The 13,845-nt window shown below is 42.8% G+C and overlaps 1 protein-coding gene across 6 annotated transcripts in view; it reads left to right on the top strand.

Moving 5' to 3' along the window:
* The window catches only part of DENND2B (DENN domain containing 2B), a 180,175-nt gene that overhangs the window by 73,195 nt on the left and 93,135 nt on the right, over positions 1-13,845 (top strand). The window lies entirely within an intron of this gene.

Genomic DNA, 13,845 nt, shown 5'->3' with positions numbered 1-13,845 from the left:
GGGAGGCCAGGGCAGGAGGATTGCTTGAGGCCAGGAGTTTGAAACCAGCCTGGGCAACATAATGAGACCTCATCTCTGCAAAATAAATGAAGTTAGCCAAGCATGGTGGCACATGCCTGTAGTCCCAGCTACTTGGGAGGCTGAGGTGGGAGGATTGCTTGAGCCCGGGAGTTCAAGGTTATAGCGAGCTATGATTGTGCCACTGCACTCTAGCCTGGGTGACAGAGCAAGATCCTGTCTCTAAAATAATAATAATAATAATAATAAAAAATGGTGAAGACTGAGGACTGTAGACACTACACATGGAATTTTGTACTTATTTGCAAAGACCTTAGGACAAAAAGGTCTGACTTGTGTGTATATACTTTGTCACTTGGCAAAAAGGAATGCCAGTAGGGAAAGGAAATTAAAGAACTTGAATGACCCCAGCAACTATGAAGGAGTATTCTATGGGTTTGTGCTCCTGTAGTCCCAGCTGCTCAGGAAGCTGAGGCAGGAGACTGCTTGAGCCCATGAGTTTGAGGCTGTCCTGTGCAATGATCACACCTGTGAATACACACTGCACTCCAGCCTGAGCAACATAGCAACACACTGTCTCTTAAAAAAAAAAAAAGGAAAAGAGAAAAAGGAGGATGGTACTTGAGTGTGAGAAGAAAAAGAAAATAGCTAGGACACCTGAGACAAGGTTGGCAATGGCAGTGACCTTGGTTTGCCGTCTGTGGCTTTGACTCTGGCTGCTATGTTCGGGGAATTGAGGCTTTTGAATCTAGAAAGGAAAGACAATACTGAGGTTTCTTATTTTCTCTGCCTCTCTCCAACCTCCTGATTGACTCACCCCTTTGGGTTGAAACATAAATGGAACACGTAGCACTGTCCTTTCCGAGTCCCTGCCTCTCTGCGTTGGAATCATCACTGATGCTCACGGTTTGCTCTTGGCTTGCTGTGCTGGGAGAGCTAGTTGTGAAGATACTGGAGGAAAGAAGAGCTATTGGTTTTGTCAACTCAATTCTAGTGAGTGCCCAGGGGGAAGTGGCAGGGATCCAGGTTAAAAAGAAAGCAACCAGGGCAGGGTGCAATGGCTCAGGCCTGTAATCCCAGCACTTTGGGAGGCTAAAGTGGGTGGATTACTTGAGGTCAGGAGTTCAAGACCAGCCTGGCCAACATGGTGAAACCTTGTCTCTAAGTACGAAATTAGCAGGGAGCGGTGGCGGTTGCCTGTAATCCCAGCTGCTTGGGAGGCTGAGACAGGAGAATTACTTGAACCTGGGAGGCGGAGGTTGCAGTGTGTGCAGTGAGCCGAGATCGTGCCATTTCACTCCAGCCTGGGCAACAAGAGCGAAACTCCGTCTTAAAAAAAAAGAAACCGGAAATTGTTGTTTTATTTAAATCTCGTTAAATGGAAATAGAAAAGCCTTTTTAGTTTCTTTCCCACCCGCTCCAGTTGCAGGACCCACAACTGTTTTTTCCCTCCATTTAGATGTAGGTGCCTATTCTGCTTCTGTGCCCAGATGGGTTTTGAAAGCAGTGATATCCAGACTTCTTTTCATCTGAAAAACACCGAAGGCCAGATGTCTACATGGCCTTGCAGTGGAGACTGCAACACCTGTGCCATCCTCCTGGGTCCCTGATACCCCTTAATGTTTTGTCAGTTGGGGGGTTGGGATGGCTTTTAGTTTTTGGTGTTCCCCAAAAGTCAATCCTCAGTATGTTCTCTTTTTAATTTACAGTCTTTCCCTGGGCTTCCGTCTTCTACTGTCATCAGTTAGAGAAAGCGAAGGAGTGAGGGGGAATCTAACTCTGCCTCTCTTGCTTCAGAAGCTGAATGTATTTATTCATTCAATAAATATTTATTGAGTATTCCTTCTGTTCTAGGTTTTGTTCTGTATGTGAGGAGGTAGAGATAACTAAGACATTGAAGTCCTTGTTGTCATGGAGCGTAACGTAGAGTGAGTGGGGAAGCATTTCAGTAAACAAGTAAACAAATCAATAGATGAGATCAAGATAGTGCTGTGAGCTAGGAAGGAAATAATGGTAATGTGATAGTGAGAGTAACAGGAACCCGAGAGGTTAGAGAAGGACTCTGAGAATGACATTTGAACTGTGAGCTCAAGGATGAGAAGAAGCCGTGAATGTGCAGATTTGGGGAAAGTTCCTTTCTGGAAAAGGGAACAGCAGTCAAAGCTCCTGAGGTAGGAAAGAGCTTGACATGCAGAAAGGACACCTAGGAAGTCATCATGTTAGAATATGCGGAGCAAGGGGGTGTCGGGGTGGAGGATGTGGCACAACTTGGGATAAGGTATGGAAATTTCAGAGGGAGAGAGAGAAACATTGAATCTGATTGCGAAGAATCAGTAAAAGGAGTATGGTGCTAGGTATGGTGGCTCATGCCTGTAACCCCCACGCCTTGGGAGGCTGAGGCGGGAGGATTGCCGGAACCCAAGAGTTTAAAGCTTCAGTGAGCTATAATCATGCCACTCCAGCCTGGGCAACAGAGCAAGACTCTGTCTCAAATAAAAGAATAGAAGAGAAGAGACAGAGCAATACTCTGTCTCAAAGAAGAGAAGAGAAGAGGGAAGGGGGGAAGGGGGAAGGGGAAGTGGGGGAAAGAAGGGGGAAGAAAGAAAGGGGAAGAAAGGGGAAGAACAAGGAAGAAGGGGAAGAAGGGGGGAGAAAGGGGAAGAAGGGGTAAGGGGTAAGGGGATAAGAATATGAGGAAACAAAAGGGATCTGGAGTGGGCATAGGCAGTACCTGCTTAGCTAAGTCAGTCAAATTAATATAGTCTGCATACTTCTTGGGATCAAGCACTATGTGTTTTTAAATTATCTGCAGATTTTAGGTTTATGGTAAGACTTTAGTGTAATGCTTACTCTGTTCTAAGCATTGTGTTATACTAGGTGTTTTTATTTCATTATTTTAGTAAATCCTTAGGATGACCTGTGAGTTAATTTGTTGATGTTGTAACATCTGCAGGGACGTGGAGTAGCTAACTTGCTTAAGATATAAATCTAAGGCTGTTTGATTCCAAGCATGTGTTCTTGCCACACCTCCACTCTGGTTGGTATATCCAATGCAGCTCTTCTTTGGTTATCTAGAACATCTAATGAGTTTTTTCCTTTAAATCATTATGTATTATTTATGGTCACATTGTGAATGTTTGCAGAATTGAATGAGGTTTTTTTAAGTTTTCTCTGAAAGGGGTACCTGGTTAAATACTGAGAATACGAGTCCATATAAATAACTGGGGAGGGTGGGGCTGTGGCAAGACTTGGAAGCAGTTAACCTGAATTCCATACATCTCTTCATCTGGGCAGGAAGAAAATGGCCTTTCTCCTTAACGCTCCGTAAGTAGTTAGATGTCTTAGATTGCAGTTCCCCCTATTGTATAAGAAGATGGAATTTACTTTTGGAAAAAATAAGTGATTTGTCAGTAAACTAGTGTTTGTAAATAAACCCTGATTTCCTAGTGTACAGATATTTTCTAGAGTCTTCAAGTTTGTTGGAAATGTTTGAGAAAAGAAATGTATCAGGCTACAACTTTCACTTCTTGGAAATTGAACATTGACTAGTTTCTATGGGTTGTTACTTCTTTTTCTTTTTCGAGATGGATTCTCACTCTGTCACCCAAGCTGGAGTGCAGTGGCATGGTCTTGGCTCACTGCAATTGCCGCCTCCCTGGTTAAAGCGATTCTCTTGCCTCAGCCTCCCACATAGCTGGGATTACAGGCATGCGCCACCATGCTTAGCTAATTTTTGTATTTTTGTAGAGACGGGGGTTTCACCATGTTGGCCAAGCTGGTCTTGAACTCCTGACCTCAGGTGATCTGCCCACCTTGGCCTCCCAAAGTGCTGGGATTACAGGCGTGAACCACTGAGCCCGGCCCATACTTCTTTTTCTAAAGGTTTGATCCTGTTTGGATTCTATCAGTAGTGAAGGCCCAGGATTCTGAAATGAAAATGTATGCAGTATTTATAAACTCTTATTCGTTGGTGTTCATGAAATCTGTGGTCAGCCTAATCACCCTGCTTAGATGGAATAGTTTGTGAAGGGCAGAGCAGGGTGAAACTGAATTTCAGATTTAGCATAGATTGCTAGAACATGGAGGAAATTTCTTTGGTAAGTCACTGGATTCTGCTTCCTGTCTCCCCTTCCCAGCTTGTTTCAGTAACACACTTGCTTCTGAAGGAAAGATAATGTACTTGGGAAAGATTCCTTTAGAGGGTATTGTTCAGATGGTCTTCATCACTGATTCACAATGAGCAGACATTAAATGGTCATCTGCCATGAGCAGGTATACACAGATGGGTTAGAAGGTGAGGCTGGAAAGACTGGCTGAGGTCAGATCTTTAAGGGATAGAACCATCCAGAAAGCAAAGCGGAGAATCACTTGCCCCAGGAAGCAGGAAGGAAACACAATTGGATATGGTTTGTGGAAAAGAAAGCTAGGAAACCATGTAGAAGATGGAACTGGAATGGGAGGAAACTCGCCTATTTTATTGGCTGTAACTGGAGGGTGATATTCCAGTCCCTCAAAATTCATTTAGAGCAGAAAGTAAGGGAAGTCTCGGGGTGGGTGGGATCAGAACTCCAGACTGCAGAGCTTTCAGCTTTCTGGAGCCGTAGAGCAGTGGTTTTCAGACTTGACTGTGCACCAAACTCAGAGAGCTTGTTAACCAATTTAGTAGAAATTTTTTGGTAAAAATTTGCATTTTTAACAAGTTCGGAAGTGATGCTGCTACTGTTGGCTGGGAACCCCACTTTGAGAACCACTGCTTAAGAGACTTGGCAGCTGAGATGCCAATAAGGGTGTGAGGGTCAGATGTTAATTGGCTTGCTTTCTTTTACTGACCCAGAATTTCATGTCTACAAAGCTTTACTTTAGATGTTCTTAGGTGGCTTACTCTTAAACATCAACAAAGCCTGGTAAAGGTCCATGTTCTCAATGACTCTTTTCACCAAATCCGTATCACTTCTGGATGAAATTTCCAGGTATGTGCTCGTCTTTGAACAGATGCTTGTCTGATTTTTGGAAAATGCCCATCCTGGGCACTTGATTTCATTAGGATTGGTGATATTTATGCCAGGAAAAGCTTCCCTCCTCCTGTCAGCACTGCTTCTGACTGGCAGGGCTGTTTCAGGGACAGCCAGCACGGGCTGCACAGAGTGTGTTCTGTTGATTAGCCAAATTTACACAGGACATGCCTGGGAGATTATCTCTTTAGGCCAGGAGTTGAATTTCAAGGACAAAGTTCACAGTTGGCAGCCGAAAGGCTGAGAACACCTGGAAGAGGGAAAGGGTTTCACTTGACTTTCATTTCCCCAGGCCTCAGTGCCTCTTCCCACAGAGGCTGGGTTTTCTCCTTGTTGCTGCCTGAGCAGGTGACCTTGGGATGGTTCCCACAGAGCAGTGTGGCTCCAGACACTGCCCTTTGCTGTCTACTTCAGCACCTGTGGCTTCAGGTGAGACACTTGCATTAGTCAATGTCAGCTGCCCTCTCCTCCTTGGCATCATTGTTTCTTGAATTCTTTTCTGGGCTTGCTTCTCTCTTTGCAGGGAAGGCCTTCATTTTCCTTCGTAGCCCGTGACTCGCAGGTTTTCCCCGAGCTGTCCTTTTCTTACCTTCTTTCATTAGTTCAGTACAACTGTGGAATTCTGTTTCAGTGTGGGAAGGGATATTACAGGCTGCCTGGCACAGTGCTGCCCAACTTAATCTTTGTAAGGCATACTAGATAAAGGGAGACAGCTACCCGTACGTAGCCTGAGACAACCCACCTGGGGCTTCTGTAGCCTCAGTGCTGTCCCCGGGGTGGAAGGACCACGTGGGTGGGTCCACACAGCTGTCGTCTATTTTGGGGGTACTCGCTGGGAACTTGGATTCAGTCCTGGGTGCCTGGGAGTTGAGAGGTGAGAATACAGAGTGCTCAGGGTGGCAGAGTGAGGACTGGGACACAGGCCTTCTCACCTCTGCTGATTTAGGGCTTTGCTGTGTATGTAACATTGCAACTGTTTCAGATCAGCAGGCAGGCATCAAGCCGTCTATCTGGCTAACTTTTGTTTAAAATAACACAAGCAGCACCGGGTGTTCTAAAAACTTTTGCAAAATGGGGAATATGTAAGGCAGAATATGAGCATCTTCTATAAATCCACGCCCCAGAAAAATAGTTATGGTTAACAGTTGGGTAGCACCAGATTTTTTATTTATTTATATTTTTTATTTATATATTTAAACTAACATCCTTGAGCCATAACAGATTCTTTAAATGATACATTTTATATACATTTAGTTTTACACAAAAGTTTATACTCTTAATTTAAAAAAATGGAAAGTAAAAAGTGTTGGTGAGAATATAGAGAAGTTAGAACCCTCATAGATTGTTAGTGGGAGTGTTAGCAGTACAGCTGCTGTGGGAAAGTTTGATTATTCTCCAAAAAGCCCCAAATTACCATATGACTCAGCAATTCCACTCCCAGGTATATGCCCAAAATAATTGAAAACAAGCATGCCAATGTTCATTGCAGCATTATTCACAGCAGCGAGAAGGTGGAAACAACCCAAGAGTTCACTGACTGATGCATAAACAAAATGTATGAACACAGTAATACAAACCGGACTGTTACTCAGCTGTGAAAGGAAGGAAGTTCTGATGCATACTACAATGTAGATAAACCTTGAAAATGCTGTCCTGACTGAAATAAGCCATATACAAAAGCACAAATATTTTGTGATTCTGCTTATATAAAATATCCAGAAAAGGCAAATTCATAGAGATAGGAAAATAGATTAGAGGTAAACCAGGAGCTTGGGGAGAGGGGAGAATGGGGAGTTACTGCTTGATCATTGCAGAGTTTCTGTTTGGAAGAGTTTGGGAAATAGTGGTGATGGTTGCACAACATTGTGAACATAGTTAATGTCACTGAATTGTACACTCTTAAATGGGGAATTTTATATACTTTACTGCAATTAAAAAATGGAAAGAAAAGATTATACTGTACTGAAAAACATGTCACTTGTAATTTACCTAGGATATTTTTCCACCTCAGTATGTGCTTTTAAGGAGCAGCATTGTGTTTCTTTAGAGAAATATATCATAATTTATTTAATCAAGCCCCTTTTGATGGACAATTGAATTGTTTCTCAGTTGTTCCTATTATATGCAGGACTGTAATGAACAGCAGTATCCAGCTGTCTTTGCCCATGTGTCCTAGTACCTGTATTTTATTTCCTTAGGCAAAATTCCTAGAAGGAAAGATTTGCTGATCAAAGGGTGTACTCATTATAAATGTTAATAAATATTGCCAAACTGCCTCCCAAAGAAGTTGCATCAGTGTACTTCTCAAGTGTATGGAGGTGCCTCTTTCCACCACACCCTGGCCAACATAGGTGTTATACATCTTTTTACTCTTTGCCAATCTGATAGGTGAAAAAAGATTTCTTATTGTTACTTTATTTAGGATGTCTTTAGTTATTAATGAAATTAGCATCTTTTTATCTTTCTGATAGTTGGTTTTATTCCTTTGTAAATTTTCTGCTCAAATACCTTGTTAATTTTTCTGTTTGGTCATTATTCTATCTTGTGGACTTGTGAGAGCTTTTACATACATACTACATTAGGACTCTTTGCCATATGTGTTGCTGATAATTTTTCCCCAATAAAAAAATTTTTTGACTTTGTTTATGCTGATTATTTGCCTTTCACATGTTTTACATTTTTATTTAGGCAAATATTTTCCTTCAAGGCGCTTCCCCCCATCCCCCTTCTTGGCTATGGAGTTGAATTTTCTGTCATACTTGGAAAATCTTCACTTGTCAGAATCACAAAAAAAACGTGGTTCATGTTTTCTTTTAGTGTTTTATGGTTCCAGTTTTTATATTTAAACTTTTTGCTGTAAGGAGAGAAGTAAGAATTAAATTTTCTTCCTCTTTTGTGTGTGTGTGTGTGTGTGTGTGTGTGTGTGTGTGTGTGTGTGTGATAGCGTTTCACTCTGTCACCCAGGCTGGAGTGTAGTGGTGTGATCTTGGCTCACTGCAACCTCTGCCTCCTGGGTTCAAGTGATTCTCCTGCCTCAGCCTCCCAAATAGCTGGGATTACAGGCACCCACCATCATACCCAGCTAATTTTTGTGTTTTTGTAGAGATGGTGTTTCACCATGTTTGCCAGGCTGGTCTTGAACTCCTGACCTCAGGTGATCCACCCGCCTTGGCCTCCCAAAGTGCTGGGATTACAGGCATGAGCCACCGTGCCCAGCAGGAATTAAATTTTGTTGATAAGAAAACCTAAGATAACCTTTTTTCTATCAAATTTTTTCTTTATGTAAAATTTGTAAACTTCTTTTCACTTAAGGATGTACTGTAACAATTAAAAACATTTTCTGTGACATTTAAAGTAATATTCTTTTTTTTTTTTTTTTTTTTGTGACAGGGTCTTGCTCTGTAGCCCAGGCTGGAGTGCAGTGGCATGATCTCAGCTCATGCAACCTCCTCCTCCTAGGTTCAAATGATTCTCATGCCTCAGCCTCCCAAGTAAGTGAGACTACAGGCACATGCCACCACACACGGCTAATTTTTTGTATTTTTAGTAGAGATTGGGTTTCACTAGTTGACCAGGCTGGTCTTGAACTCCTGACCTCAATTGATCCGCCTGTCTTGGCCTCCCAAATTGCTGGGATTACAAGGTGTGAGCCACTGCACCTGGCTTAGAGTATTTCTGATTCAGTTTACAAAAACAACAACAACAACAACAACAACAACAAAAGCCTTTAGTGAAAGAGGCAGATTAAAAATTTCACCCAAGTCTTCTGATTCCTAATCCTGTTTTTTGTTTGCTTTCTCTTATCCTAAATACGACACAACCAGGTTTCTTTTATTAATGTTTGGGGATAGTTGCATGAATCCTCTTTGCAAAACTTTCCAGTGCCTCTTATGTGCAATTGTATTGACACGCTGGACCTAGATCTGGTGACATAGAAGCCTCTCCCTTAAAAATTATACCTGCTTTGATGAGCTCACCCTGGCTGAGGTGGCAGCAGGTGGGCAGCTGGTACTGAGGAGAGGCAGTAGGCCAAAGTCTAAGCAGGTATTAAGACCCAGAAAGGGCGTGGCTTTCGGAGAAAAGCAGCTTGAAAGGTGTGAGGAAATGGAGCTGCTTTGCGAACAGATTCAGGAAGGTTTTTGAAGTAAGAGAAGGAAAAGAAATAACGTTTATTGAGTACCTACTTATGTCCCAGACACTAAGCTAGTCAGGTCCCATCTAACTGTATTTTAAAAGGCAGCTTTTAGTGCTGGATCAACCTAGTGTTGTTGATCCCAAGGGTTGCGAACTTGCGAACTCAGAAAAGGAAAGTTAGAGTTTAGGAGACCGAGAAAAGCAGGATTTAGAGGGCATCATTTCTGCTCCATCAGCCAGGGGCTTAAACAGAATTTTTTTTTTTGAGAAAGGGTCTTGGTCTGTTGCACGGGCTGGAGTACAGTGACGCTATCACAGCTTACTGCAGCCTCTACCTCCTGGGCTCAAGTGATCCTCCCACTGCAGCCTCTGGAGAAGCTGAGACCATGGGCACGAACCACCATGCTTGGCTAATTTTTAAAATTTTTGTAGAAATGGGGCTTTGCCGTGTTGCCCAGGTTGGTCTCGAACTCTTGGGCTCAAGTGATCCTCTTACCTCAGCCTCCCAAAGTGCTGGGATTACAGGTGTGTGCCACTGTGCCTGGACCAGAAATGTTTTTAGTAGAAATAGGCTAAGTAAGGGAGCAGGAGAAACCACTTCCAATCAGCATACATTCATTAGGCCCCTGCAGGACCAGCGCACAGACACATAGCACTTCCTCATGGGACTTAATAGTTTATTGGACAAGGCATATGAAAAGCCAGTATACTGCTTTGCAATTTATGCCACCCTAGATGTTTCACTAGGAGGAGAGGATTAATTGAATTACTGGTGGTAGGAGAGTGGGGAAAAGTAGGGCACGGTTTCGCAGAGGAAATGGTGCTGGTACAGATTTCGAAGGAGGCATAGTTCTTTTATAAGGAGACAGGGCAGGGAGGGGCATTCCAGGTAGAGGGATTTGCATGCACAAAGACAGGAGTGAAGCTGTAAGTGTAGAGTGTGCAGGGAAGTCCCAGTTGGTCATGTTTGTTGTCCTTGGCAGGGTAGAGTGAGGAATGTCAAGATAAGACTCCAGAGACAAGTCTCAGGACTGGCTCTTGAAAGGCTGGATCTACCAGTACCAGTGTCCTGCCTACCAGACCACCCCAAAACATAGTGGCTTAAAACCACAATACTTGCATGGTTCTGGGGTTCTTGCTTGGGGTCTTCCTGGGTAGTTTTAGTTAGATGGTGGGGGCCTCAGCCTCCTGAGTAGCTGGGTCTACAGGTGTGTGCCACCACACTCTGCTAAATCTGCTATTTTTTTTTTTATTGTTTGTAGAGATGGGGGCTCTTGTGTTGCCCAGTTTTAGACACTTCTTATTTCTTAACCTGAATTCATTTTTCACATTATGGATTTGTCTGATTGTTTCTTTGGGGTATTGTTCAGGTTCTTCCTCTCTCCCCTGTGTATTCTATAAACTGTAAGTTACATCTAGAGACCTGATTAGATTTAGGTTAAGCATTTTGGGGAGAAAACAACCCTTTGTAAATGATGCAGCAGATCAGAGGCACATGATGTTTGGCTGGCCCATTATTATTGATGCTAAGTTTGATTACTGGTTAAGGTAGGATCAGCTGCATTTCTCCATCGTGAAATTATAGTTTTCATTTTGTGACTAGCAGGTAGTCTGTGTGTGACCTTTGGCATTGTTCCCCATTAATCTTGCACTTAAGTTGTTTTATTGTTAAACGTTTTATTATGGAAAATAACAAGCATAACCAAAGTAGAGAGAATAGATGACCACTGTTGTGTCCGTCATCCAGCTTCAACCGTTATCTGTAACTATTAACTAATAACTATGACTATTAACATGTGAACTAGCTTGTTTTATTTCTATTCTTGTCCACTACTCTTCCTTTTTTACCACTGAATTTTTTGAAGTGAACTCCAGGCATCATACCATTTCATTCATAAATGCTTCAGAATGTATCTCCGAAAGACCTTTCAGAAGTGTATTGGTTGTGTGGTATCTGACTAGCAATTTTTAGGTGTGCTGACAAAGGAATGGAGAATACCATAGTTAGGGCTTTTTAGGTAGGTACAGTGGAAAGAGAAAGGAGCTGTGGATTTGAGATTGATCCATGTATGATGAATCATGGATTCCAACCTGGATTGGCAGAAGGAAAGGCCAGGAGGTGGCTGATATACACTAGGAAAAAGGCTTAAGGGAACAGAGGCCTGACCAAGGTCAAAGAGCAGCTGTCAGGTAGTGAATGGTCAAAAGATAGACAGGAAAGGAAATTGTGGTCAGACAGTAGAGGGCAAGGTTTTGAAATGGGTAGTCCAAGGTTCAGGGTTTGTGCAAAAGTGTGAGTGACTCAAGTGGAAGTGGAATTGATGTCAGGGAATCAGTTGTGAGATAAGAGTTTTGAGTGTATCCATCCACATAGCTATTGAAGTTGCCAGGGTAGAGAGAGCGCCCTCGGGGAGAGCCTGGTGTGTGTTAGGGCAGGAGATGGTGCATGATTCTGTGAAGAGTTTGAAGACGTGGGGTAGTTGCTTTACTGCAGAGCTGGGGCACCGTGGAATCAGTTGAAAGCTCAGCCAGTGGTGGAAGAAGACAAGGTAAGAAAAATGCAAGACACCCATTTTAAACAGTTTTAAATTTATTGTGCTCTGTTGGACCTCGCTGCCTGTTGGTTGGAGGGGAGGAAATTAATGAGGTAGGGGGTTGATACTGAAGGGGAAAAGAATTGTGATACATAGGTGGGGTTGAAGCAGGAGCCCTCGAGAGGAGACGCAGTGAACCCCTCTTCCTGTTTTATCTTTGAGGGATCCCTTTGCATAGTAACCCCAGTGCTTTTCTGGTTGGGGTTTGTTTTGGTAGGTAGTAGATCTGCTTTGCATTCTTTACACTTCACTTACAGGGTTTGGATGGGTTGAATAGAGAAGGGGTGGCTGTCCCTGAGTGAAGCAGTGGTCCAGAGAACCCACCCCAACGTTTTCTTGCTGCTGGTGACCACTTGCCTCTTAAACATCTAGAAAGCCCTTGATGCCCAGGACTAGAGGTAGAGTGACCCCTTTTCTGAGCACATCACATCATATTCCAAACTTTGTCTCTTAAACTACCAGGGAAGGCATGCATGTCTCCTAGGTAATAGTCATCAAACTTATAGGAAAGAAGCACATTGTAGGTTTCAGAGTTTTGGAGAGCTTTGATTTCCAAAAGTCTTGGATTTGTAGATGAGCTAGAAATTAAAGCTTGAAATAATTCTTCTTCTCAAAGATAGTGTCTCTTGAAATAATTCTTTGAGAATGGTCATCACTGAAGGAGATGAGATTAAAAGGGAGTTGAGAGAAAAGAAGGGCTACCTGGCCAAATGCCAGCATCTCCTGGATTCTGAAGCAAACAGGAGTCTGTGCCCATGGACACTAGATGTGGGATGATTTCTCACTATCTTGCCAGACACCTGTGTTTAAGGGAGTGACTGACCCACACACTTGCTTACATGTTTTTACGAGTTTTAGTGTTGAGAGAAAAGTTCTCCTCTTAGGGTATGTTTAGAGTTCACTTCCTGCTGAGTTTGCCGGTGTGTGTGCAGTAGAAATGCCAGTTCTGGCCTGGCATGATGGCATGTGCCTGTAGTCCCAGCTGCTCAGCAGGCTGAGGCAGGAGGATCACTTTGCCCAGGAGTTCAAGTCCAGCCTGGGCAACATAGCATGTCCCTGTCTCTTAAAAAAAAAAAAAAAAAAAATGAGAAAGAAAACTGTCAGCTCTGCTTTACGCATTCTTTTCCTGGAGGATGATGATAGTTATTTACATAGGAATATTGCCTTATAGCATATAGCATATTTTCATATACATTGTTTCTTCAGATTTATATCCTGTCTTCTCAGAAGAGAAAATTGATGTGTCTGGCTGCAGTTGACATAAAAACACCCTAATGTACTTTCCATGGCATAGTAGAAGGAATGAGAACTTTGAAATCAGTCCTGGTTTGAATTCTGGCTCCTCTTTTTACTAGCTATATGACTTGGGCCTTGGTTTTTCTGTTTGGTGAAATAGAATTGGTAACATCTACCTCATAGGATTGTGTTAGAGTATTAAATGAATTAACATAATTAACACCTGGGAACAATGCTTGGCACACAGTAGATAACTGGTAAAGAGAGGCCTTAGTCATGTTAATAACATAGAAACAGAAATAACATCAGCACCAAAGAAAAGAAGAGCAGGCAACTGTTCTAATCTTGGTTTTTTTGTTGTTTATTTGTTTTCTTTGAGACATTGTCTTGCTCTGTCACCCAGGCTGGAGTGCAGTGGCACAGTCACAGATCACTGCAACCTTGCAGCCTCCACCTCCTGGGCTCAAGTGATCCTTCCACCTCAGCTTCCTGAGTAGCTAGGACCCCAGATGTGTACCACCATGGCCAGCTAATTTTTAAACTTTTTGTAGAGATGGGGTCTCGCCATGTTGCCCAGCCCGATGTCAAAGTCCTGGTTTCAAGAGACCTCCCGCTTCGGCCTCCCAAAGTGCTGGAATTACAGGCATGAGCCACTGTGCCTGGCCTTCCTAATCCTGTTCATTAACGTGATTGCTATGAATGGCCTTCTCCTTGGCAGTCAACATACCACTTTCTCAAAGGACAAAGTTTTTTAAATGAGTTTTATATTTTAATGAAATGTATGTGGATATGTAAGGCAATATTGAATGATGTAAAAAAGTAATTTTACTTTTTTAAAAGCAAGAAGTATG

Source organism: Rhinopithecus bieti, unplaced genomic scaffold, assembly GCF_001698545.2.
Source record: "Rhinopithecus bieti isolate Rb0 unplaced genomic scaffold, ASM169854v2 scaffold_20891, whole genome shotgun sequence".
NCBI classification, from domain to species: Eukaryota; Metazoa; Chordata; class Mammalia; order Primates; family Cercopithecidae; genus Rhinopithecus; species Rhinopithecus bieti.
This window is presented reverse-complemented; position numbering and strand designations above follow the sequence as displayed.